The sequence below is a fragment of the Melanerpes formicivorus genome, unplaced genomic scaffold (assembly GCF_026170545.1).
Source record: "Melanerpes formicivorus ecotype bairdi unplaced genomic scaffold, bMelFor1.0.p_v2 SCAF_13, whole genome shotgun sequence".
Classification (NCBI taxonomy): domain Eukaryota; kingdom Metazoa; phylum Chordata; class Aves; order Piciformes; family Picidae; genus Melanerpes; species Melanerpes formicivorus.
Genome location: NW_027142365.1, coordinates 1,789,676 through 1,815,005, shown reverse-complemented (window position 1 = coordinate 1,815,005; position 25,330 = coordinate 1,789,676).

The window sequence follows — 25,330 nt, the reverse complement described above, 5'->3', positions numbered from 1 at the left end:
ACACTCATGTCCAACCTAACCCCCCTCCCTGGTGCAACCTGAGGCCATTTCCTCTCATCCTCTCACTTGTTCCTTTGGAGAAGAGACCAACTTCCACCTGGCTCCAACCTCCTTTCAGCCTCCTTTTCCCCAGGCTGAGCAACCCCGGGTCCCTCAGCTGCCCCTCACAAGACCTGTGACCCCTCACCAGCTTTGTTGCCTTGCTCTCTTTAAAGCAGCCATCCTCACATTCAAAGCAACTACTACCATCTCCCTTTGTTTCCTTTCCCCTCCTGGGCAAACACCACACCCTGCACCCAGCAATCTGAGGGACAGCAGCTTCTGCCCCTTGCCTGCTCTCCATCGACAAAGCTTCTGCCAATTTGTCACATGCCACAGCACCCTCTGCGAGCAGGCACAAGGAACTCCACCGAGCACCCTCCTGACTCCCTGGGAAAGAGGCACCAGACTCAGCAGCAGGAATTCAGAATGCACAGGCTGCTGGAGGAGTTTCTGTAGCTGCCTCTCCTCTATGTCCAGGGAGGGGGAAGGCAATTGCAAAGAGGCTTTCACCCAGTAGATCCAAGGGTTTGATTGTTTGGTTAGCAATTGGCTTTGGCAGTGCCAGGTTGCTTAGGGAAAGGCTGACAAGCACAGGCTGCCCAGGGAGGTGGAGGGGTGACCATCCCTAGGGCTGTTCAGGAAATGTGTGGCTGTGGCACTCTGGGACATGGTTTGATGGCCAGAGTGGTCTGAGGCTGAATGTTGGACTCAATCTCATAGAACCACAGAATCACCAAGGTTGGAAGAGACCTCAAAGATCATCGAGTCCAACCTGTCACCACAGCCCCCATGACTAAACCATGGCCCCAAGTGCCACATCCAATCCCCTCTTGACCACCTCCAGGGATGGTGACTCCACCACCTCCCTGGGCATCTCAGAGGTCTCTCCCACCCCAAGCAGTTCTGTGGTGCTATGCAAGCAGTCAGCTTTGCAAAACCCACTAAGCACAAGGTGAAGATACCAACTCTGCACCAGGTCTGTGCCCCCAGATCAGAAGAAGGCAGTTGCAAACACAATGACATCAGAACCACCCCAGCAGGCAGGCAGCTCTCACCAGTTCCTCGTATCTCGCTCCAGCAACATCCTCCTCCTCCTCCTTTCCTTTGTGGTCTCCAAAGCATTGATGGTTCCCCAGCTTTACAAGCAAAGCTTGGAGCCTCAGGAGCAGACAGGTTTTTGGGTGAGTGAGCTCTTGGAAGCTTCCTTGCTGTCAGCCCAGACAAGCAGGCAGTGCTCAACTCTTCTGATGGGACAAGAGCTGGAGAACAGCTGCAGTAAGGTTTCCTTTTCTTGGTTCCAGGAGCAGCTTCCCAATCAGAGCAAGAAGACAGCACAAACCTCTCACAGCACTAACCTCTCACAGCACAAACCTCTCACAGCACTAACCCTCTGCCCCAGAAAACAGAAGAGCATCCTTCTTCCCAGGGCTCCTCAGAGCCTGCCCATGATGCCCCTGGCTCATTATCTCACCTTGTTATCAAGGGTGTGCCTGCTTTGTCATGTGAATTCAGGAGGAGTAAAGGAGGATGGGGAGAGGAAGTGAGAAGTTCAGGACACTGAGTGGTTCAGTCTGGGTGACTGGGTAACGTTTGAACTGGATTCCTTTCAGATGAGATGGAAATAGAAGGTCCTAGATGTGCAGGATAACTGCTCAGGGCAACCACAGGACCCGACTGGAGTTCCCCACCTGAATTCAGGATCCTCCGTGCTCTTCCACCCCACAAACCTGCTCCTGCTGAGTGACCGAGCCTGCAGACACAGGTGTCATAGAATCCCAACGTGGTAGGGGTTGGAAGGGACCTTAGGAGAGCATCCAGTCCAACCCCTCTGCTAAAGCAGGGCACCCCCAGCAGCTTGCCCAGGAGCACAATGCCCAGAGGGGGTTTGGAATCTCTCCAGGGAAGGAGACTCCACAACCTCTCTGGGCAGCCTGGGGCAGGGCTCCAGCACCCTCACAACAAAGGAATTTCTCCTCCGGTTCAGATGGAACCTCCTGGGGTCCAGTTGGTGCCCTCTGCCCCTTATCACCACTGAGCAGAGTCTGGCCCCAGCCTCTTGCCCCCAGCCATTAGCCACTGATGTGCCTTGCCCAGATGCCCTCTGGGGCTGCTCTTCTCCAGGCTCAACAGCCCCAGGGCTCTCAGCCTTTGCTCCTCACACAGACGATGCATTTCTCCTCTCAATCCGATCGAGGTGTGGTTTCCAACGCCTGCTCTTCACAACTTCCACGAGATGGCAACATTGCATAGCAAAAGGCATAACGAAAGGGGAAGAACTTCCTGATATCCAATCTGAAGCTCCCCATTTCTAGTTTTGTTCCATCCCCCTCCCCAGTCCTATCACTCCCTGACACCCTCAAAAGTCCCTCCCCAGCTTTCTTGTAGCCCCCTTCAGATCCTGAAAGGCCACAATTAGGTCTCCTGGGAGCCTTCTCCTCTCCAGACCAAGCTGGGGAGGCGATCTGAGGAGATCTTCTGACTTATCATAGAATCGTCAGGGTCAGAAGGACCCTCAAGGGTCATTCAATTCCAACCCCCCTGCCACGGGCAGGGACACCTCACACTGGCTCAGGCTGCTCAGAGCCACCAAGCTTTTCTAGGCAAGCTACAAACCAAAGGGAGCAACTCTGAGCTCTATCCAGCAGAGGCCAGAAGATACTAAAGGTGTGCACACCTTTTAGCAGAAGGCTTTTCTGCCTCTCCTGCAGCAGCTGAAAACCAGCATCCTGGGAAGGCCTCTCCCCACCAGCCCCATCTCAGCTGCAGAATCACAGAAACATTCAGGTTGGAACAGAGCCTCAGCATCACCAAGTCCAGCCCAGAACCCTGCTCTGCAAGGGTCACCCCCAAACCATAGCCCCAAGCACCACATCCAAACCGCCTTGAAACACAGCCAGGGTTGGCAACTCCACCACCTGCCTGGGCAGCACATCCCAGTGCCTGTTTCTGCTCTGTGTTGGGATTGTGCTATGAGAGAAGGAAAATCTGGGGAGTGAGGCAGCCCACAGGGGAAAACACAGGCAGCAGCACATGCAGAGCATCAGCCAGGCCATGCTGGGGGTATAGGCTTCAGGGCTGTCTGTGCCATCACCCAATTCCTATTCATCTCCTAAAACACCAGGAACATCCAATCTTTTTGCTGCTACTGCAGCTCATTTTTAAAGCAAACACAACCTCTCCAGGGGGTAAAAAGCCCTACCAAATCTGGGCAGAAAGGGAAGGCAACAAATGGTTCTGTGATTCCACACCCATCAGAGCTACTCACTGCTGCTCCTCTGCCTCCAAGCTTGCAGCGCAGTCATTGTCCTCCTTGGTTAAAGGAAACCTTGCCTTTGGGTTATTTGAGTCAGGTCGAGCGAGAGAGTCCCAGCTGAGCCTTGAAATCCTTATCAGGGCTGTCTCTGAGCACCAGGCATCCCCCAGCTTCTCTGGATGGCTTCTCTGGTTGATAAGATAGGAGACCACTTGAGGAGCAGACACAAGAGCTGCCCCTGAACTTTCCTTGGAGAGTCTTTGATGAGACAAAAAGCAGACAACTAACTAAGAAGAGATTAGCTGTCAGGAGGGTTTGATTCACTCAGGTCATTGGTATCTGGTTTCTGGGTCTTGCTTTTGGGTGGTTTTGGGTGGCTCTGTGAAGGCTGTAAACACGGAACTGAAGCTCAAAGGTGTCACCCTGCTAGGCTGGGATTGAGTCATAGCCTTGGAATCTTGCACAGCCTGTTTCCTCCACACAGACTGAGGACCTTGCCCAAAAGCATTACCCTTTGCCATGCTTCTGGCACAAACCCCTCAGTCTTTGTGGCTGTGATGGAGGAGGAGGTGATCCTCATCCATCCCTAGGAAAAGCAGCACTTGGCCCAAGGCTTGCTCATTGTCCTCTCCACTGACTCACCCTTTTCTTTGACATCACAACCACCATCAAGGTTCTTAAGCAGGCCTTCAGGTTGCTGATTTTCCCCTCTGGGTGTTACTTTGGTTTCAAAGTCTGCTGGTTTCCTTCTTCACATACAGCCCCAGGCCTGTGGACAGCAGCCCAGGAGGGAAGATGCAGGCAGCACCTCTCGGAGCAATGCCCTGCTGATTCCTGCAGAGGCAATTCAACAACCCTCACAGTAAAGAACTTCTTCCTTAGGTCTGGGTGGAAATTCCTTTGCTGCAGTTTCTGCCCATTGCCCCTTGTCCTTTCACAAAGGAACCACCATGGCTGAAGTGTTCCAGTTGCTATCTAGTGAATATTCCTTCTCCTGGATAACAAACAAGCTGTGCTGTACTATCATGTCACCTTAAACTCCCCCAGCTCTGCATGCTCACATGCCCAAGAATTAGCTGTTGTGATCCCTATCAGCTCAAAAGCTTTGGAGATGCCATTGCCTGAGGCTGGCTGGTCTCAAAAGTGTCAGCTGTCAGGTCACAGAGGCTGTGTCTGGAGCTACAAGGGGAAGAACTGGGGTGTTAGACCGTGGTGGGACTCTAAACCACCTTTGCTGTATCATAGTATCATTCAGGGTTGGAAGGGACCACAAGGATCATCCAGTTCCAACCCCCCTGCCATGGGCAGGGACACCCCACACTAGATCAGCCTGGCCAGAGCCTCATCCAGCCTGGTCTTAAACACCTCCAGGGACTCCTTCATCCTCCCACCCACTCAGTGGACCTTCAGACTCAAGGCAATGTGGTCATGGAGAGCAGAGGTGGACTCTGGCAACAGAGATGGAGACTTACAGAGCACTGTCCCAGGCTGCCCAGAGAGGCTGTGGAATCTCCTTCTCTGGAGAGACTGCAAAGCCACCTGGGCAGGCTGCTGTGGGTGCCCTGCTTTGGCAGGGGGTGTTGGACAGGATGATCTGCAGAAGGCACTTCCAACCCCCACCCTGCTGGGATTCTGGGATTCAATGACCAGCCCTACAAACAGCCACCCAAGAGCTCATTTCCTAGAGAGTTTAATAGCCCTCCCTGATTATTACAGCATCACAATTAGACAGTAATTAACACTGCCATGATCATGTGGAACAGTCAGAACACCAAAGCTCTTCCCTGCTGCAAGCATCACTGTAGTCAGAGTCACACATTTCCAGGCTCCTCAAAGAGCATTTACCCAGCAGTGCTACATTTAACATGCAGTGGAATAAATCTGCATGCATTGCTTACATTATTAACAACAGCCTGGCTCCTTAATTAACTCAGAACAGCACAAGCTAGGTGGCTAGATGTTAATTGCCTGCTCCACTGGCAGGCTCTGTCTTTCAGCTTCAAAGGGAGCTGTGTACTGCAGCCAGTTTCTCAGAATCTCAGTCTGGTTCTGGTTGGAAAGGACCTTTCAAGTCCACCTAGCCCAAAGCCCTGCAGCCAGCAGGGACAGCTGCAGCCAGAGCAGGTTGCTCAGAGCCCCAACCTGATCTGCAATGGTGCCAGGGATGGGGCAGCTCCCACCTCTCTGGGCAGCCTGGGCCAGGCTCTCACCACCCTCCATATGAACAATGTCTTCCTTCTCTCCAAGTCTGAATCTCCCCCTTTGAGTTCAAACCATCACCTCTTGTCCTGTCACTTACACACCCAGCCAAAAACTCTGTCTCCAGCTTTCCATTCCATTTCTTAAACCCTTCCTTTCTCAGCCCCAGCCCTGAGCAGTCCCTGGAGAAGAGATTTCACATCTTACCCAGTTGTTTATTTCCTTCTTGATTTTGGTTTCTTAAACTTACTGCCCCAGCTAAACTAGAAGCAACTGTGTGGTTGCTGATGAGCTAAATTCACTTAAGTGAAAAGAAACAAGAGGCCAGGAACAGGAGAACTTGGCCCCATGGATATTTAGCCTAAGCTCATCAAGCTGCTTCCATGGTCTTTTGCATAACTTCTTTAAGTGGCCTCAATCATGGAAGAAAATATTTTAGCTCAGGCCAGTGGAAGCAAACAGCCAGCCCCTGCTGGGTTGCAAGCACCTGGTTGTTTATGATGGCAGTGATCTGTTTGCCACTGGCTCTCTGGCTGCTCTCTGAATGGAAGGGTTTGGGGGGCACTCCTCAGCTCCTCCAAACCCAACAGCGTTGGGAATGCAGCCTGAATCAGACATGGGCCCTGGGAAAAATGATGGAAACCTGCCAACAACTCATGCCCACATTCTCCACTTCTTTTGGGCACACTAAGAAGAATGTGACCAGAAGGTTGAGGGAGGTTCTCCTCCCCCTCTGCTCTGCCCTACTGAGGCCTTTGCTGGAGGACTGGGTCCAGTTCTGGGCTCCCCACTGCATGAGAGACAGGGAACTGCCAGAGAGAGTCCAGGGCAGGCTGGGAAGCTGCTGAGGGGCCTGGAGCAGCTCTGGGAGCAGCAAAGGCTGAGAGCCCTGGGGCTGAGAGCCTGCAGCAGAGCAGCCCCAGAGGGCAGCTGAGCACTGCTCATCAATGGCTAATGGGTGGAGGCAAGAGGCTGGGGCAAGACTCTGCTCAGTGGTGCCCAGGGACAGCACAAGGGGCAGAAGGCACAGACTGGAACCCAGGAGGTTCCATCTGAACAGGAGGAGGAATTTCTTTGTTGTGAGGGTGCTGGAGGCCTGTCCCAGGCTGCCCAGAGAGGTTGTGGAGTCTCCTGGTGTGGAGAGATTCCAAACCTCCCCTGGGTGTTGTGCTCCTGGGCACTGTGCTGTGGGTGCCCTGCTGGAGCAGGGGGATTGGACTGGATGCTCTCCAGAGGGTCTCCCTTCCAAGCTCTCCATGCTGGGATTCTGGGATACTTCAAAAATCCAGGGAGGAACAAGCCTCAGAGCTCTTTGCTATTGCCTGAGTCAGGGATTTTAGTTCATGATGGAGAATGTGTCTGCTGCAACACTTCTTTTGTCATCTCAGACAGCCCAAAGTTGACTTCTTCAACCCACTCATTCCACAATGACCACCAAGTGTTTGTTAGCTTCTGGAGAAATCACATTGCACATGATCAGCCTGGCAGGAAGGGTAAGAACCTATTTGATAGCTTGTCAGCTTGAATCTTCAGTGTGGAAAGAGAACACCATGTGCTGGATCAGACCTGACTTTCCAATTTACAATACAAATGCTCCTTCAGAGGAAGGAAGAATTCAGCTGGGGCTGTCAGGGAGCTGAAAAGGTGTGGGGGGGGGGGGGGGGGGGGGAAGGGGAGAAACAAAAACCACAACAGAATATTTTAGAAGGCAGAGAGCAAAGCAATCCACAGCTTGTTACTGAAGAAGAAAAAGGCTGTGGTTTAATTTTGCAGTGTCACAAACCAGGGATTAGAGCTGGGGAGCTGAGAAACTGAGGAGAATTGGAAATGACTCCACTGGGTTTTGTCACACAGGATCCCTCTTCTGCTGCTTGATGAGGTTTGATAGCAGAGAAGCACAGAATCATAGAAGTGATTGCTTTATTTGAAGGTGACCTTCATGGTCATCAAGTCCAACCCTTAACCCAGCACTGCCAGGTCACCACTAAGCCATGGCCCTCAGCACCACATCCCCACAGCTTTGAAACCCCCTCCAGGGATAGGGACTCCATGGGGACACCTTGCCAAGCTCTTGAAGGAGGAAATTGTTCCTCATGCCCACCTTCAACCCTGCCCAAAAGCCAGTGCCCAGCTTTCTGATCAGCCCCTTTTAAGTCCTGGAAAGCCACCAGAAGGTCTCCCTGCAGCCTTCTCTTCTCCAGGCTGCCCAAGCCCAACTCTCTCAGCCTGGCCTCGCAGCACTCCATTCTCTGACCATTTTTGTGGCCTCCCCCAGCTTCTCCCTGCTGCCTGCCGGCTGCAAATGGCCCAGCTGGAGCTACTGACTAACCTGAGCGCTCCTGCTCCCCTCTGTGCCTTGGCAGTTATCACCCTGTGCTGCATCTTCAAGTGCCGGATCCCCCGCACCAGGAAGGAGATCGAGGCGCGCTACGCCCAGCGGCAGGCGGCCAAGAACTACGCAGACAAGCTGGACACGGTGCCCCCTCTCAACGAGCTGACTGAGATCCCTGGAGGTACTTCCCATGCCCTACCCCTGCACCTGACACCCACCCCTGCTTCTGGTGCCTGGGAGGATGACCATGAGCCAGCAGTCTGCTCTTGTGGCCAAGAAAGCCAATGGCATCCTGGGGTGGATTAGAAGGGCTGTGAGCAGTAGGGCAAGAGAGGTTCTCCTCCCCCTCTGCTCTGCACTGGTGAGGCTGCAGCTGGAGTGTTGTGGCCAGTTCTGGGGCCCTCAGGTCACAAGAGACAGGGAGCTGCTTGAGAGAGTCCAGTGCAGAGCATGAGGATGAGGAAGGGAGTGGAACACCTTCTGTACGAGGAGACTGAGGGAGCTGAGGGCTCTGTAGCTTAGAGGAGACTGAGGTGACTTCATCAATGGTTATAAAGCTGTGCAGGGTGAGTGCCCAGAGGCTGGAGCCAGGCTCTGCTGGGTGCTGCCCAATGCCAGCACAAGGGGCAGTGGTGGAAGCTGAGGCAGAGGAAGTGCCATGTGAACATCCTCTCTAAGGATGACAGAGCCCTGGAGCAGGCTGCCCAGGGGGGTTGTGGAGTCTCCCTCTGTGGAGATATTCAAAACCCAGCTGGGTGTGTTCCTGTGTGCTCTGCTCTGGGTGCTCCTGCTCTGGATGAGCTTTGGAGGTCCCTTCCAGCCCCTGAAATTCTGTGACTCCCTGTGCTTGAATGCAAAGGGCTTGGTCCTTCCTCAGTGTAAATCACTGTGCTTCCTCGGGTACAACGACTGAGAGTTTCCTGGTGCCCTGTTTGGATGGCCAAGGGTCCTTCTGTCACTGCTCTCTGCTCCCCTCACTCATCTTTCCTCATTCTGTAGGCTCTACTGAAACTCTCCTAACTCTCTCTGGACATGTCCAGTCCAGACCTCTCAGCTCCCTGCCTGTGGTGAAAGAAGAAGATGAAATGACTCTGCAAGGACATTAGGGGACTGCCTTCCTGTCTGTCTGTCTGTGGCTTCCCTTTTCTGATGAGATCCATCACACCTTGGACTCTCCACTGCTCACTTCCCTCTCTGCATTTGGCCTCTTCTTTTCTCAATACCTTTTTAGGAACTGTTGTTTTTCCTTTCATCTTTCCTGGGTCTCTGCAAGCCTTGTGCTCCACAGCTTGGTAAGAACTGAGAAGCTCCTTAGCTCCAGGTGGCTTCAGTCTCTGAGACTGGTGAAGGAGGCAGACAGCAGCACTGCAGAGATTTTGGCCCACACCAGCAAAAAAAAAGAGAGAAAATAATAAAAAGATCCAGGACTAAGTGCTTAGCAGCAGGAACTCCACATGCCAGGGGGCCTCAGACATCTCACTGTGCCTGAGGAGGGCCAGACCAACCTCTGGAGCTGAGCCCAGCTGGTATGACTGAGTCCTTGTCCATACAGGTTCATAGATTCATGGAATGGTTTGGGTTAGAAGGGACCTTGAAGATCATCTGGTTACAGCCCCCCTGCCATGGGCAGGGACACCTCTCAGCTAGATTTGGCTGCTCAAAGCCTCATCCATCCTGGCCTTAAGCACCTCCAGGGAGGGGGCATCCATTGTTTTAATCTCCTCTCTAGTCACAGGTCACCCCAAGTTCTAGTTGGACCAGCAGGAGCAGAGAGGTCATCCTGCCCTGTGCTCAGCACTGCTCAGGCCACACCTTGAGTCCTGTGTCCAGTTCTGGGCTCCTCAGGTTAGGAAAGATGTTGAGATGCTGGAAGGTGTCCAGAGAAGGGCAACAAAACTGGGGAGGGGTCTGGAGCACAGCCCTGGGAGGAGAGGCTGAGGGAGCTGGGGTTGCTTAGCCTGGAGAAGAGGAGGCTCAGGGGAGACCTTCTTGGTGTCTACAACTCCCTGCAGGGAGGTTGTAGCCAGGTGGGGGTTGGTCTCTTCTCCTAGGCAGGCAAGCAGCACCAGAACAAGAGGACACAGTCTCAAGCTGTGCCAGGGGAAGGTTAGGCTGGAGGTGAGGAGAAAGTTCTTCCCAGCAAGAGAGATTGGCCATTGGAATGTGCTGCCCAGGGAGGTGGTGGAGTCACCTTCCCTGGAGGTGTTCAAGAGGGGATTGGATGTGGCACTTGGAGCCATGGTTTAGTTAGTCAGGAGGTGTTGGGTGACAGCTTGGACCTGATGATCTCTGAGGTCTTTTCCAACCTTGTTGATTCTATGATTCTATGTGATCCCAAGGCAAGTTTGCAGTGAGGTGCAGGTGAGATGTTTCTGTTCCTTCTTGTGGAAGGACAGAACTGCACCTTGTGTGAGCACTGCTGGGAAATGCTTGGGGGCTGTGTCCATGGAGCAGTTCCTACCCACAGGAGACATTTCCTCTGATAGATGCACAACTCAGCTCCTGAAATTAACTCAGTTCTGCTTTATCTCCTTACTCTACCTTCTCAAAACAGACAGGAAAAGCCACTAGGCAGTGAGCAAAACACCTGCAAGGGCCAAGCACCAGCAGAGGGACTTTCCCCTTGCCCAATTTTTGCCAGCAGGGAGCAGGAGCTTTGCCCTCTTCCTGGCTTATGTCAACACAAGCTAACTGCTTTTCTCTTTCCTCTTTTCCCACCCTTGCATACAGGTCAGCCTGCAGAAGAGAAAAAGGAAGAGGAAGTTCCCACTGTGTCTGGAAAAGTGGACAAGGCTCAGGGCAAGAAAGATGGATCCAAGGACTCCAAAAAGAAGGATGGTGAAAAAGACCAGAAAGAAGAATCCAAGAAGGAAGGGAAGGAGGGGGCCAAAAAGAAGGAAGGGGAAAAGGGAGAAAAAGGAGAAAAGGAGGAGAAGGGAGAGAAAGGTGACAAGAAGCAAGGTGCTGGGAAGAAAGGTGAAAAAGAAGGTGAAGCATCAAAATCAGGAGGAGGCAGCAAAAGCAATGGCAAGGCTGGTGGGAATGCCAAAGCCCCAGCAAAGAAGAAGTGACCTTGCTAAAAGACAGTGCTGGAAGCCTTTTGGGGAGGGACACTGGCGAGTCCCTGTGGGAAGAGCACTGGGAGCAGGCAGGAGATGCTGCCTCCATCTTCTCAGGCTGCTGAGTGCTGCTGGATGTGTGCATTTGTTACCTTCTGAAGACCAAGTCACTGGTGTTTGGCCACCAGAGAAAGACCTGGCCACAGCTAACACTGTGCAGAGCTGCATGATAGCAACAGCTGCAACCCAGGAGCAGCCTGGGGTGAGAACAAGGACCTTGGATCAGCACAGAGCCTGGAGTGGGAACAAGGACTTTGGATCAGCAAGGAACCTGGAGTGGGATCAGGGACTTTGGATCAGCAAGGAACCTGGAGTGGGAACAGGGACTTTGGATCAGCAAGGAACCTGGAGTGGGAACAAGGACTTTGGATCAGCAAGGAACCTGGAGTGGGAGTCAGGACTTTGGATCAGCAAGGAACCTGGAGTGGGAACAGGGACTTTGGATCAGCATGGAACCTGGACTGGGAGTCAGGACTTTGGATGAGCATGGAAATGCATATGGATGAATAAGTAAACAAATGGGAGGCCAGGACCTCCCATTAGGAGGACCTTAAGAAGCCTGATCAGTATTTACTGGCACTCAGCTCACAGGATCATCACAGAATCAACCAGGTTGGAAGAGACTTCCAAGGCCATCAAGCCCAAGCAATCACCCAACCCTAACTAATCAACTAAACCAAGGCACTAAGTGCCTCATCCAGTCTCTTCTTAAACACCTCCAGGGATGCTGAGCCCACCACCTCCCTGGGCAGCCCATTCCATCGGGCACTTGGGCAGCAGAAATGGCTCTTTCACTCCAGAACCCTAATCCATGTTGACTTTTCTTCTTCTTTCTGTGAAGAACTTCTTTCCAGGCTCAGGCCTAGACTCCCCCTTGCACAGCCCTGGCTCATCTGAGGGCTTCATCCACTTGTTTCCACCTGGTGAGGGTGGCAACTAAATGGGTGGGATGGAGGAGATCTATTCCTGGGGCTTGCAGACTCCCAGGGGAATCTGCTGCCTAGCAAAATGTGTCCTGATGCCTGATGGAGAGAAGTTAATTTACAGCCATGGTGCAAACCTGGAGTGTTTTCCCTTAGCTTGAAGAACAGAGCTCAGGTGGAATCTGGAAGCCAGATCTCAGAGGATGTAAACTATGGCTGCTGGACAGGAGCACAGTGGCCAAGGGCAGCCTGCGAGCTGCTCTTTACACCACCAGATGGTGAGATTGCACTGGGGAAACGACAGCCAGCAGCTGCTGAAGCTTTGCAGTGTCACCAAGCCTGGGGACAGCCTGATTTCTCTGGAAACATCGACGAGACGACAAATCCCAGCACCCAGAAGCAAGGTTTAGGTCCCAAGGCTCAGACATCCAGGCAGTAATGAAAATGAGCCCCAGAGGTGCACGACGAGGGTGGTGTGAAGAGAACAGACAGCTGCTAGGACCGAGGGCTTGGAGGATCCTCTGCTTTACTTGTTCCACAGCTTTCCACTAGAGGGGACCTCGTTCGTCCCTTCCTAATATGTGGAGACAGCTTTGAAAGCAGCTTGTGCTGGATGTGTTTTGCCTTGTTTGTGTTGCTAAAGCAGGCCTGGTGTTGGTAATACCTCCCTTTTTTGCCACCTGAAGAAGACCTCCACGGCATTGATTTATCTACCTGAGCCATCATGTCATCTTCCAGTGTTGTTCTGCCACTGGTTAAGAGAGGGGAGGGTTCAGGTGACAGTAGCTTGATGCTGCCAGGACATCACTGGTGAAAGAGACATCGAGGAAAGAGTCACTGGTGGATAAAACTGATGCCAAGGGGTTGAGGTGAGGATCTTAAGTCTGGATGAGCAGGTCAACAGGAGGGGGTGGAAAGAGGAAGCCTTTAAATTTCTTTCCTGGTTCACCTTATTGCTGCCTACAGCTACCTACAGAGGGGATTGGATGTGGCACTTGGAGCCATGGTTTAGTAGTCATGAGGTCTTGGGTGACAGGTTGGACTTGATGATCTCTGAGGTCTTTTCCAACCTTATGGATTCCTTTCATTGGGATGCTCCTCACAGCTCTTTCGAGGTTGTGATTCCAGGGAACAGGAAGTCTCCTCTTAGCTTAGGGCCAGGAAAGTCCTCCAGAAGACTTTCACTACATACTTCACCATCTGGCTATCACCTAGGACCATAGGCTGGGCTGCAGAGACCTTTGGCTAGTCTAATGATGGAAGGACACTGGACTTTGGTGGCTTTGGGACAGACAGCCTGTGCTTCTGAGGGGCACTGGGTACAAACAGGAGAGTTCACTTGAGCTTCAAGAGAAAATTCTTTGCTCTGAGGGTGCTGGAGCCCTGTGCCAGGCTGCCCAGAGAGGGTGTGGAGTCTTCTTCCCTGGAGAGATTCCAAAGCCCCCTGGGCACTGTGCTCCTGGGCCAGCTGCTGTGGGTGCCCTGCTGGAGCAGGGGGGTTGGACTGGGTGAGCTCCAGAGGTCCCTTCCATTCTGCAATTAATTTCACCTTCTTTCCCTGGATCAATTTGAAAAGATCTCCTCCCCAGCCCTCTTCTCCAGACCCTTCCCCAGCTTTGCTGCCTTCCTCTGGACCTGCTCCAATACCTCCATGACCTTCTTGGAGTGAGGGCCCAAAACTGACCCCAGGATTTGAGGTGTGCTTTCACCAGTGCCCAGTCCAGGGGCACCATCACTTCCCTGCTCCTGCTGATGCACACCAGGATGCTGTTGGCCATCTTGGCCACTGCTTAGGCCACACCTTGAGTCCTGTGTCCAGTTCTGGGCCCCTCAGTTTAGGAAGGAGATTGACTTGCTGGAATGAGTCCAGAGAAGGGCAACAAAGCTGGGGAGGGGCTTGGAACACAGCCCTATGAGGAGAGGCTGAGGGAGCTGGGGTTGCTTAGCCTGGAGAGGAGGAGACTCAGGGGTGACCTTATTGCTCTCTACAACTACCTGAAGGGAGGTTGTAGCCAGGTGGGGGTTGGTCTCTTCTCCCAGGCAGCCAGCACCAGAACAAGAGGACACAGTCTCAAGCTGTGCCAGGGGAGGTTCAGGCTGGAGGTTAGGAAGAAGTTCTACACAGAGAGAGAGATTGGCCGTTGGGATGTGCTGCAGGGAGGTGGTGGAGTCACCATCACTGGAGGTGTTCAGGAGGAGACTGGATGGGGTGCTTGGTGCCATGGGTTAGTTGTTTAGGTGGGTTGGATTGGTTGATGGGTTGGATGTGATGATCTTGAAGGTCTCTTCCAACCTGGCTTTTATTATTCTATTATTATTCTACTCACTTGAGCACACTGCTGGCTCATAGGAAACAGAAAGCCAGCTCTGTGCCTTGCAGCCAGGCTCTGTCCCTTCCTGCGTGCCCCTCCTTCAGGAGGGAGCTCTGCTCTCCTTCCCTCCCAGCCTCCAACAAGCTTGGCTCTGGAGCTCAGTCACATCTTTTGCTGTGCTCACAAGATAGGAACCAGCTCATGGGGGGCTCTCTCCATAGGCAATGCTTTCAGAATACCAATTTAATGAGCTTATTTTACAGGCTCTCAAACATTCCCTGGCTCCACGCTATCACACAGTGGTGTAGCTTGCTGATGCCAGCACTTCCAGGGGGGGTTCATGGAGTTGGCTTTTTTTTTATTATTATTATTATTAAAAAATAAAAATAAAAAAAAAAAATCCTTTTAAACATCCCTGGAGACTTTATTAAGATTTCCTGTAAGAGGACAGGGAGTCTAATACAGAGGGGAAAGAAACAAGAACTTTGATTTTCATCAGAACAGGGCTTGGCTTTATAAACGAAACACACTCACGTTCTCCCCCAGCCTGTCCCCAGCCCCTTTCCACCCCCCTCCAGCCCATAAACCAGACCCCAGGATCAATGCCCCGTGTGTACAGGAATAAAGACCAATCATGGACGCTCTGTGGCTTTCTGTTCAATGAGTGGCTGAGCTGGGAGCGGGACAGAACTGCCGTGTAGGACCCGAGTCCCAGCCCGGCTGGAATGTGCTGGTGTTGGGGACGGCAGAGAGCTGGGGCCGTGGTCACTGAAGATCTCTTGTCCTGTGTGCTTCTGGTTGTTAATGAAAGGCTTAACACACATTTCCCCTTTGCATTTGCTCTCTTCATTTCGTGTCTGATGGGAAAGAAACCTCTTAGGAGGCTGGGAGGCCTCACGTCCATCCCTGGAGGTTTTGGAGGCCAGGCTGGACGTGGGGCTGAGCAACCTGATCCAGTGTGAGGTGTCCCTGCCCATGGCAGGGGGTTGGAGCTGGATGATCCTTGAGATCCCTCCCAACCCTAACAGTTCTATGGTTCTATGTCCTCTAGCTGTTGGAAAGAGTGACTCATGGATTTCCTTGAGTGCCACAGGACTCTCATGCACCAGCTTTGCATATGAAAAACAGAGGAAGGAAGGAAATTGTCCATCTCAGGCATTTCTGGAGCTGCTCTTGTATTGAAAGGCTTTATGTGGGCTTTCAGAGTCTGGTTGGCTTGCTGAGGTGATGGAAGCTGGCTCCTCTTCTGGGTTTCCAGCATGCAAAGGGCACGGTGTGGTGCACAGGGAAGATCTGTAGAAAGAGAACACAGAGAAGCTGCTCTGCTGGGACAGTGACAGCAGGAGGGGAAATGGCTTTAGACTGGAACAGGGGAGACTAGGGGGGAAATTCCTTACAGCAAGGATGGGGAGACACTGGGACAGGCTGCCCAGGCAGGTGGTGGAGTCACCATCCCTGGAGCTGTTCCAAAAGCTTGTAGGCATAGCACTTCAGGACATGGTTTAATGGCCATGGTGGTGGTGCAGTGACAGACTCAGTGGTCTCAGAGGTCTTTCCCAACCTTAATGACTCTGTGACTCTACAAAAAATGTGGAAAATATGGACAGTTATGGGTGAGGGTTTAATGGATTCTGAAAGACAGGGCAAACCACAAGGAGTATTTTGGGAAGGTGGATGCATCCTGCACCCCATGTGGAGACAGCAGTGAAGGTCACAGCGGCAGAGGTGAGGAGAAGCATCAGGGAAGCAAAGGTCTGCAAAGGAAAACGAACCCAGAGGCTGAAGAGCAGAGAGTGCCAGGGAAAAGCCTGGGAATAGTTTTCCAAAACCACAAAGATCACTGAGTAGATGAAAGAAATACTGTCCTTCCCTGGCCCACTGCAGGCAGGACAAGTGACAGGGATTTCATTCCAGAAACAGGCTTTGAGGGCAGGTAGCAGAACAGACTCCAAAGGATGAAAGTAAGGAAGTGTTCAGCTGCAGCACAGGAGGTTCCAGCTCAACACAAGGGGGAACTTCTTCACTGGGAGGGTCACAGAGCTCTGGAGCAGGCTGCCCAGAGAGGTTGTGGAGTCTCCTGCTCTGGAGACTTTCAAGGCCCTTCTGGATGAGTTCCTGTGTGACTTGAGCTGGATTGTATGGTCCTGCTCTGGCAGGGGGGTTGGACTTGATGATCTCTTTGGGTCCCTTCCAACCCCTGGCATCCTGTGAGATCTCCCTCATTTCAAGACTTTAAGAACAGGCTGCCCAGAGAGGTTGTGAAGTTTCCTTCTCTAGAGAGATTCCAAACCCCCCTGGGCATTGTGCTCCTGGGCAAGCTGCTGTGGGTGCCCTGCTTTAGCAGGGAGGGTTGGATTGGATGATCCCCAGAGGTCCCTTCTGATCCTCACTGTGCTGGGATTCTGAAGTTTAATACACAAGAGCCAGGGAGAATCATAGCATCACAGACTGGTTTGAGTTGCAAGGGACCTTTAAAGGTCATCTAATCCAACCTCCCTGCTGTCAGCAGAGACAGCTTCAGGGAGACTCTTTTGCACAACCTTGACAGCCAAAGACAAATGTAAAGCTACAATAAAAAGCTGGTGAAGGGTCCAGAGAGCAATTCTTCTGAGGAGCAGCTGAGGGAAGTGGAGTTCTGCAGGCTGGAGGAGAGGAAGCTGAGGGCAGACCTCACTGCCCTCTGCAGCTCCCTGCAAGGAGGCTGGAGTCAGATGTGGGTCTCCCTAGTATCAGCTGCTTTAGCAAGTGATTGTTTGTTTCTTTACCCTCCCAGGGCACTATCTGTTGATAATATTTACCAACTGACCTGGCAATTGTGGCCAATAGAATCCCTGTCAAGAGAACACCAAGCAATAAGGGTTGGCTCCCTGCAGTGCTCTTAGATGTCAGCCAGTAAATATTTGATGTAAAGAATGCTCTGAGGGCTGAGATCTTTATTTACTGAATGAAGGAGCTGGGTGAAACTGACTGAGATTTGAGGAACAACAGTGACAACTTGAACCTAGGGGCAAGAGACACAGCAGGCTGCTAATAACCTTTGATATGGAGAAAGGAGTTGTGTAGAGTGTGAGATAAAGCCTGGAAGAGGTAAATAATTCATTTGAAGGAGAATTCCAGCTTTTGGGGGGAGGGAATAACCTTAAATCTCTCCTGGATGTCAATCAATATGATGGAGCCCTCTGGAATCCTGCTGGTAAAGGTGAGACTGTTGAAGCCACTGGCCAAACATCCCAGGGATTTCAAACACAGCAAGCAGCACAGGACCATCAGCCTGCTCCTGCACTCAGCCTCCACAGCTCCTGGCTGCAGGAGGCCCAAACACGCCAAGAGAAGCTGACCCTTGTGGTTAATTCAGTTTTGAGGGGGAGAGACAAAGCCATTGATAGAGTGCCTGCTGTCTTCTAAGGCTTCTGGGTTCCTGGTGCTGGGTGAACTGAGGCACAAGAACAGGAGTTCTGTAACTAAGAGCTGGCTTAGCTTTGAGGAAGAGCCAGGAAACATGAGCTGAGCTCTTAAACCCGAGGATAAAACCTCCATTGCTGAAGGGTGATGCCATGAAAAGGGGAAACTGAGGCAAACCTCCATCACCAAGCTGCCAGGGTTACAGTGCCTGCTTCTGGATGGCAGGAGGGCCAAAGAGCCTTCCTGAGGAGGGTTTGCATCTCCAAATCTCTCTAAAGCCCTAAGCACCTCCACCACTTTCGAGTCCCTGCTTCTGGCTGGCATGGGAAGGCAAAGAACCTTGCTGTTGAGAGCTTGCTTCTGCAACAGCCTTGGCCACCTCTTTAGAGAACATTGGACACTCCCTAGGCTGGAAAGGGCTCAACAAGGGACTTAATGGATCCCAGGATCCCAGGATGTTAGGGGTTGGAAGGGACCTCTGAAGATCAGAGTCCAACCCCCCTGCCAGGGCAGGACAATGGACTTGCAGACCTTCCTGTGTTCTTCTCTGGCTCTGCCTGGCCCTGAGAGGAAAGAAACCTCAAGGGACCCAGAACCTGTGAGTGCTTCATACACTGTAAACACCACACAGTATTGCTATGGGAGGTGACTTTTAGCTCCAGCCTTTGAAGAGCACTATGGGCTGGAGCCTTTTGCAAGCAAACAAGCATTGCCTTTTCATTTCAGTGGAACACCAGGGTTTCACAGCCAACCTTTAAACTTCCAGTGGCCCAGCTGTGTTCTTTAATGTCACAACTCTGCAACCTTCATGCAGTTAGAATAGCCATGCATATCATTGATCTCTGGACACAGTTCCACATGCTTCATCCCAGATGCAGCAGCCCTTCCACAGGCCAGAAGAGAGGGGAGGGGGCAAAGGGAACAGAATCCAAACCCTTTGACATGAAAGCCTCAACCACTCGTCAGAAAATCAGCTCGATAAAAATGGTGGAGTTTGAAATTCTCTCCCTCCCTCCTTTCCTTTCTGGTTTTGCTCAATGGCTTCCAGATTGCATCCATTTAATTGGCAAAATGAAAGATGTGCTCCCCCCCACACCCTCCTCCCCCTCCCCCTCCCTTAATTACCAGGGACACAAATTGAGTTTTGGATGAAAACCTTTTGCCTGTGCCTCTTAAGTCCTCCCCAAAAGTTCTGCTGTTGGAATGTGGCCAAGCATTCTGTTGATGATGCATGAGCTGGAGCTGACTGGAGATGATTTTTCCATTAAGGGCTTTGGCTCTGCAAACCCAACAGGAGTAAAATATTAGTTTTGCCTGCTAAAGAATCCTCTCTGACTCAAAGGCACAACTGAAACAGATCTTTGGGGAAAGGGGGCTTGTGTTCCTAGAGAATCACTCCCCTAACTGCAACCATCCCCCTTCTCAAAGCTGTGTACAGGAAAAACTGTCTGATGGATCTTGTTACAGACAGCCAAGAGTCCAAAGGTTCAGACCTCCAAAAGGCCTTGAAGGACTTGGAGCAAGCAACTGAGCACTCTGACAACAAGCTCTGGGTTTCTGTATTTTCCCTACAGAAAATGTTGATCTGCACTAAAATACAGATTAAAGGAAAATTAAAACCAACCAGGGCTGGGGCACTGCTGGAATCCTCCTAAGCCCTTGGCTTCATTAAGAGAGTGGAAGGACAGGAGACACCTCATTGCTCCCCACAACTAACTCCTTGACTTCATTAAGAGTGGAAGGACAGGGGAGACCTCATTGCTCCCCACAATTAAGCCCTTGACTTCATTAAGAGAGTGGAAGGGCAGGAGAGACCTCATTGCTCTCCACGACTACCTAGAAGGAGGTGAGAGTGAGGTGGGGGTTGGTCTCTTCTCCCTGGAATCAGGTGATAGCACAAGAGGAAATGGCCTGAATTTGTGCCAGGGGAGGGTTAGGCTGGAGATCAGAGAAAGAGTGGTCAGGAGGTGGCACAGGCTGCCCAGGGAGGTGGTGGAGCCCCCAGCCCTGGAGGAGTTCAGGAACTGTGTAGACAAGGCCCTTCAAGACAGGGTTCAATGGCCATGGTGGTGGTAGGTTGGGGGTTGGACTTGATGACCTCAGAGGTCTTTTCCAAGTGGAACAACTCTCTGATTCTGTGATTGTCCTGTGGCATCAAGGATGCCACTGCCATCAGGGGCTGGGTTCTATGTTGCTTGGTAGTTGTTGTGCCTATTTCATTCCATTGCTCTCATTTCCATTAAAACTGCCTCAGTTACTTTTCCAGTTCCTATGTTTCATTCCTTTGGGAAGGGAGAGGGATTCCTGGAGAGCATCTGCCACTCAGCCCAGCCCTAACTCTTGGCAGGTAGCAAAAGCAACAAAAAAGGAGTGAGAGAGGAAATGTCTTCACTTCCAGGTGCCCCATCTGCAGGGACTGGCTCTGTGTTCAGGCTGAGCAGAAAAAAATCCCACTCCTGCTGCCCCCCCTAAGCCTTCAGTGCCTTTGCTCCTGTGCCAGGTGACCCCATGGTCACTTGCCCACCAGCAGCTTCAGAACTACGCAGCAAGAAGTTCCCTCTCCTCACTCCACTGGCTCCATTTCTGAACACATACATCATTTGGAGCAGTGAACCCTGCCAGCACAGCTAACACAAGACTGTGAGCTGAGTTATGCTCTGGGCCATCCTGCTTCACCCAAATTGCTCTTGGGTTTCTTTACCCTTATTACATCAGGGCATTTTGCAAGGCAAGAGGATCCTAAACATCCTTTAGTCTTAACTAGGCTGAGGCACAGAGGCTAAGTGAGCCTGGAGTTTGTTCTGAGCTCTCTGTAAATCAGCTGAGTGCTCGAGGAGGATGGTAATAAATATTAGCAGTGACTGTGAGAATGTTGAGAAGACAACAGGGAATAGAAGAGAAGAGTAGAGTAGAGTAGAGTAGAGTAGAGTAGAGTAGAGTAGACTAGACTAGACTAGACTAGACTAGACTAGACTAGACTAGACTAGAATAGAATAGAATAGAATAGAATAGAATAGAATAGAATAGAATTAACCAGGTTGGAAGAGACCTTGGAGATCATTGAGTCCAACCTATCACCCAACACCATCTGATCAACTAAACCATGGCACCAAGCACCCCATCCAGTCTCCTCCTAAAGAGATGTCAGGAGAGGACAAAAGCATCCCATAGCTGAACAGTGCACATGTGCTGAATCCTGGGTTGGGTTAAAAGGACCTTTCAAACTCCTCCAGTCCAACACCCTGCAGCCAGCAGGGACAGCTGCAACCAGGGCAAGTTGCTCAGAGCCACAAACAACCTGACTTGGGATGGTTCCAGGCATGGGGCAGCTCCCACCTCTCTGGGCAGCCTGGGACAGGCTCTCACCGCCTTCAGCATAAATGATTTCCCCTTTCTCTCCAGTCTGAATCTCCCTCTCTCAGCTCAAGCCATCAGCCCTTGTCCTGTCCCAGCAGGCCCTGCTCAAAACTCTGCCCCCAGCTTTCTGATCAGCCCTCAAAGCACTGAAAGGTCACCAGAAGGTCTCCCTGGAGCCTTCTCTTCTCCAGACTGAACTGACCCAATTCTCTCAGCCAGACATCACAGCAGAGGGCTTCCAGCCCACCAACAGCCTCAAGCCCACCACAGGGCTCGTCTCAAACCCTTCACCCCCCACAGCCTGTATTAGTAGTGGGGATTGCCCCAGCGCAGGAGCAGGACCTTTTGCTTGCCCTGTTGGACCTTAGGAGGTGCACACAGGTCGACTCCCCAAGCTTATGCAGGTCCCTCTGGGTGGCATCCTGGCCCTCAGAGATGCCAGCTGCACTGCTCAGCTTGTTGTCATCTGTAAAGTGCAGGTGGTGCACTGGATCCCACCCTCTGTGTCATTCATGGAGATACCAAACAGCTCAGGATGCTTCTGACAGCTTTCAGCCTCCTGCCCTCCACCCAGGAAAGGACACACTGCAAGCAGAAAAGGTTCCAGCAGGGCTGAGAGAGGCAATCAAATGCCCACATTAGAAACCCCCCACATTCCCCCTTCTCTTCAGCTTGTTAAACAGTGAAATGGGTCTGTAAATTCCTGAAAGATGATGAGGTGAAGCAAGCCAAGAGGAACCTCCACCAATCAAATGGAGAGCACCCAATGAGGCTTTGGAGCAAGGCACTTCAAAAACAAATGAGAGCAAGCCTTTGCCTGCCAAACTCATATCCTGCAGCTCATTGACACAGGAAGCAGTGGAGTCCAAATACATAGATAGGCTCATAAACTAGAGCCCAAGCCTTGGAGGGCCCATCTCATGGGATGCTTAAATTCAAGGTTCTGGATTCTAACAGCCAGCTCAGGAAGCTTCTGAGCTCTGCAGTGTCAGATCCTGGGAGGTTATTCCAGACACAGGATCACTCTACATTCCATGTTCCTTCCTTCCCTGTACATTGCCCTTCAGGACAGGCTGTGCAGCTTTTTGGCTTGGCAGTGAGTAACCAACAAGAGGAAATGTAGAACAAGGCTTCTCCTGCCTAACTTGTGCTGTCTTCAGAGCACCAGCAATAAAGCAGCTCTTTGTCTGCCAGCCAAAGGATGGTAGACCCAACCATGTGGGGGTGAAGCTGTGGTGTTCAGATCTTCCTCTGTTATTGCCTCTTATTTCTCCCCCAGGTGCCACTGTTGTGGAATTTTCACAGTGCTGCTTCAGTTCCTTTTCCTTTTGGGACATAAGGAACAGTGGTTTAATGAGAGGTCCAAGGTAGGATAATAGAACCCTGCCAGTGCCCAGACATCTCCTTAGGAGTGAGTGCCCAGGGCTGATGAGGTATCTTTGGAACCTAAACTCATGATTCACAACAGCAATGAACTCATCTGGGCACTGGAAGTCCTGAAAGGCCACCAGAAGCTCTCCCTGCAGCCTTCTCTCCTCCAGGCTGCCCAAGCCCAACCCTCTCAGCCTGGCCTCCCAGCAGAGGGCTTCCAGCCCTGCCAGCACTGCTGTGGCCTCCTCTGGCCAGCAGGTCCATGTCTCTGCTGAGGACAAAGAGGTAGAGCCAGCAGTGCAAGTGGGGTCTCATCGGAGCAGAGCAGAGGGGCAGAATCACCTTCCTGGACCTTCTGGCCACTCCACATTCAATGTTACTCCTCCATACATGAGGTTTCTCCATGAATTCCATGGCTCAGAATGAAACAGGAGATCCACAGAAGCATAGAAGGGACCTTGAATATCATCCAGTTCCAACCCCCCTGCCATGGGCAGGGACACCTCCCACCAGCCCAGGTTGCCTAAGTCCTCATCCAGCCTGGCCTTGAACACCTCCAAGGATGGGGCAGCCACAGCCTCCCTGGGCAGCCTGTGCCAGAGTCTCCCCACCCTCACTGTAAAGAACTTCTTCCTACTCTCCAATGCAAATCTCCCCTCTTCAGCTTAAACTCCTCTCATGGGATCATCAGAGCCATTCCAGAGCTATTTTTGTCTCCAGCAACGGTTTCCTCCAGTGGGGATAGCTCCCTCAGGCAGGAGATTGCACAGATGTTGCGAGTCTGCCTCTGCCCCATTAAGAGCCAGAGCCAAGAGCTTTGCAGGCTGTCTTTCCAAGCAGAGATGCCTCCAAAAGGCTGATTCTCAGGAGGCAGAGCCGATGGCAGGAGCTTTCCATCTTCTTTCATTACCATGCAGGAAGCTCCAGCGCTCGGCACTCACTCAGGTTTTATTTATCTCCAGAAGTGCAGCCAAGGGGAAAGAAAAGTAAACAGAGTTTATCTTCGACTGCTTTGGGCAAGTGGCAGCTTCCAGCTCCATGTGGTGGGGCTGGAATACCAAAGAAGTGAGTTGATTATCCACTTGTTTATCGACTCCCGAGCAAGAGCCTCCTGCCAGGGCAGAACAAAGATGTCTTTATCATTCCTAGCGACAAAGCCTGGCTGATCACCACACGGCAGGTGGAGCAGAAAGACTGAAAGCAGCGGGGCAGAAAGTGGTTGCAGCCTCATTTCCATTGTAAGAGCCGGGGTTTATAGACCTCTCAGCACTCTCTCAGCCTGTAAGATCATCAAGACCAACCATTATCTAGCTCTACCAAATCTGTGGCTACCAAGTCATGGCCCTCAGCACCACATCCCTGCATCCTCTGAACACCCCCAGGGGTGGGGATTCAACTGGGCAGCCTGTCCAGTGGTTGAGAGCCCTTTGAGGGAAGAAGTTTCCTCTAATAGCCAACCTAAACCTCTCCTGGTGCACCTTGAGGCCACTTCCTCTCATCCTATACCTTGTTAGTAGGAGGAAAAGAGCAGCATGTGCCCTACCCCAGCCTCCTCTCAGGGAGCTGCAGAGAGTGAGAAGGTCTCCCCTCAGCTTATGAGAGGTTTCATGGCTTTAAAGCCATCTTCTTCCAGGTTCCTGCACTTGTCAGAGGCAAGATGTGCTGCTTGGCTTCCTGTTACGTTCTCCTAATGTGTTTTGATGATTTCTTTGTTACAAAGGCTTGAAGGTGGTTAGGAATAATCTGCCATCACAATGATGAGTGCCCTGATAATGAGCTCTGGAGGCAAGTAATAAAAGAGCAAGCAAGCAGAGGTGACTACCCATGCACAAATCATGAGTGCTGGAGGGAGGCAGCAGCCCCAAAAAAGCTGATTCTGCATCCTTCTGATGCAGCAAACACGAGCAAGTCATCCCCAGAGCCTGGGCAGTGCAACTTGTGCTCACGTCAGGTGGCTGCTGCTGAGCACCAGGAAAAACACAGAGAGGGCTTTCCAAAGCTGAAATGGGAGGAAAGTTTTCCCCTGGCTTGAATGGAGTTAGGATCAGCCACAAACTGCTCATTAATTAGCCTAAAGAAATAAATGCAAAGTCTCTGCAAGGGAAGAATCCTCAATGAGCTTTGCTAGCAGCTGCTGTAGAGCTGCCGCAGAGTGCAGGGCGCCCAGGAACCAGCTCCAGGGTGGAAGGTGTCACCTGCTGACACAGAGAGAGCATGGAGAAGCTGTTTGAGAGGAGGAAAAAACATAACTAGAAGTGGGTAGATTCAGATTGGATGCAGGGGAGAAGTTGTTCCTCATGAGGGTGGTGAGAGCCTGGCACAGGTTGCCCAGGGAGGTGGTGGAAGCCTCAGCCCTGGAGGTGTTTGCAGCCAGGCTGGATGTGGCTGTGAGCAACCTGCTGTGGTGTGAGGTGTCCCTGGCCATGGCAAGGGGGTTGGGACTGGCTGAGCCTTGAGGTCCCTTCCAACCCTGACAGCTCTGTGATTCTATGAATCTAAGAAGTGTAGAAGGGAGCTCAGCAGTGTCAAGGTCTCTTCCAACCTGCTCTGTTCTGTTCTATCCAGTCTGTTCCACCCTCTTCACCTAGCATCAGTTGCACCAATACTAATCCTGACAACCCTTGCAGCCCAGAAGGCCAATGGCATCCAGGGCTGCATCAAGAGCAGTGTGAGCAGCAGGATGAGTGAGGTGATTCTGCCTTTCTGCCCTGCTCTTGTGAGACCCCATTTGCAGTACTGTGTCCAGTTCTGGTGCCCCCAGCACAAGAAGGACATCAAACTGTTGGAGCAGGTCCAGGGGAGCCCACAGAGGTGATCAGGGAGCTGGAGCACCTTTCCTGTCAGGACAGGCTGTGAGAGTTGGGACTGTCCAGCCTGGAGAAGAGAAGGTTCTGGGGAGACCTTAGAGCAGCCTTCCAGTGCCTGAAGGAGAGTTAGAATCATAGAACCATAGAATAGAATCACAGAATTGTCAGGGCTGGAAGGGACCTCAAGGATCATCCACTTTCAATCCCCCTGCC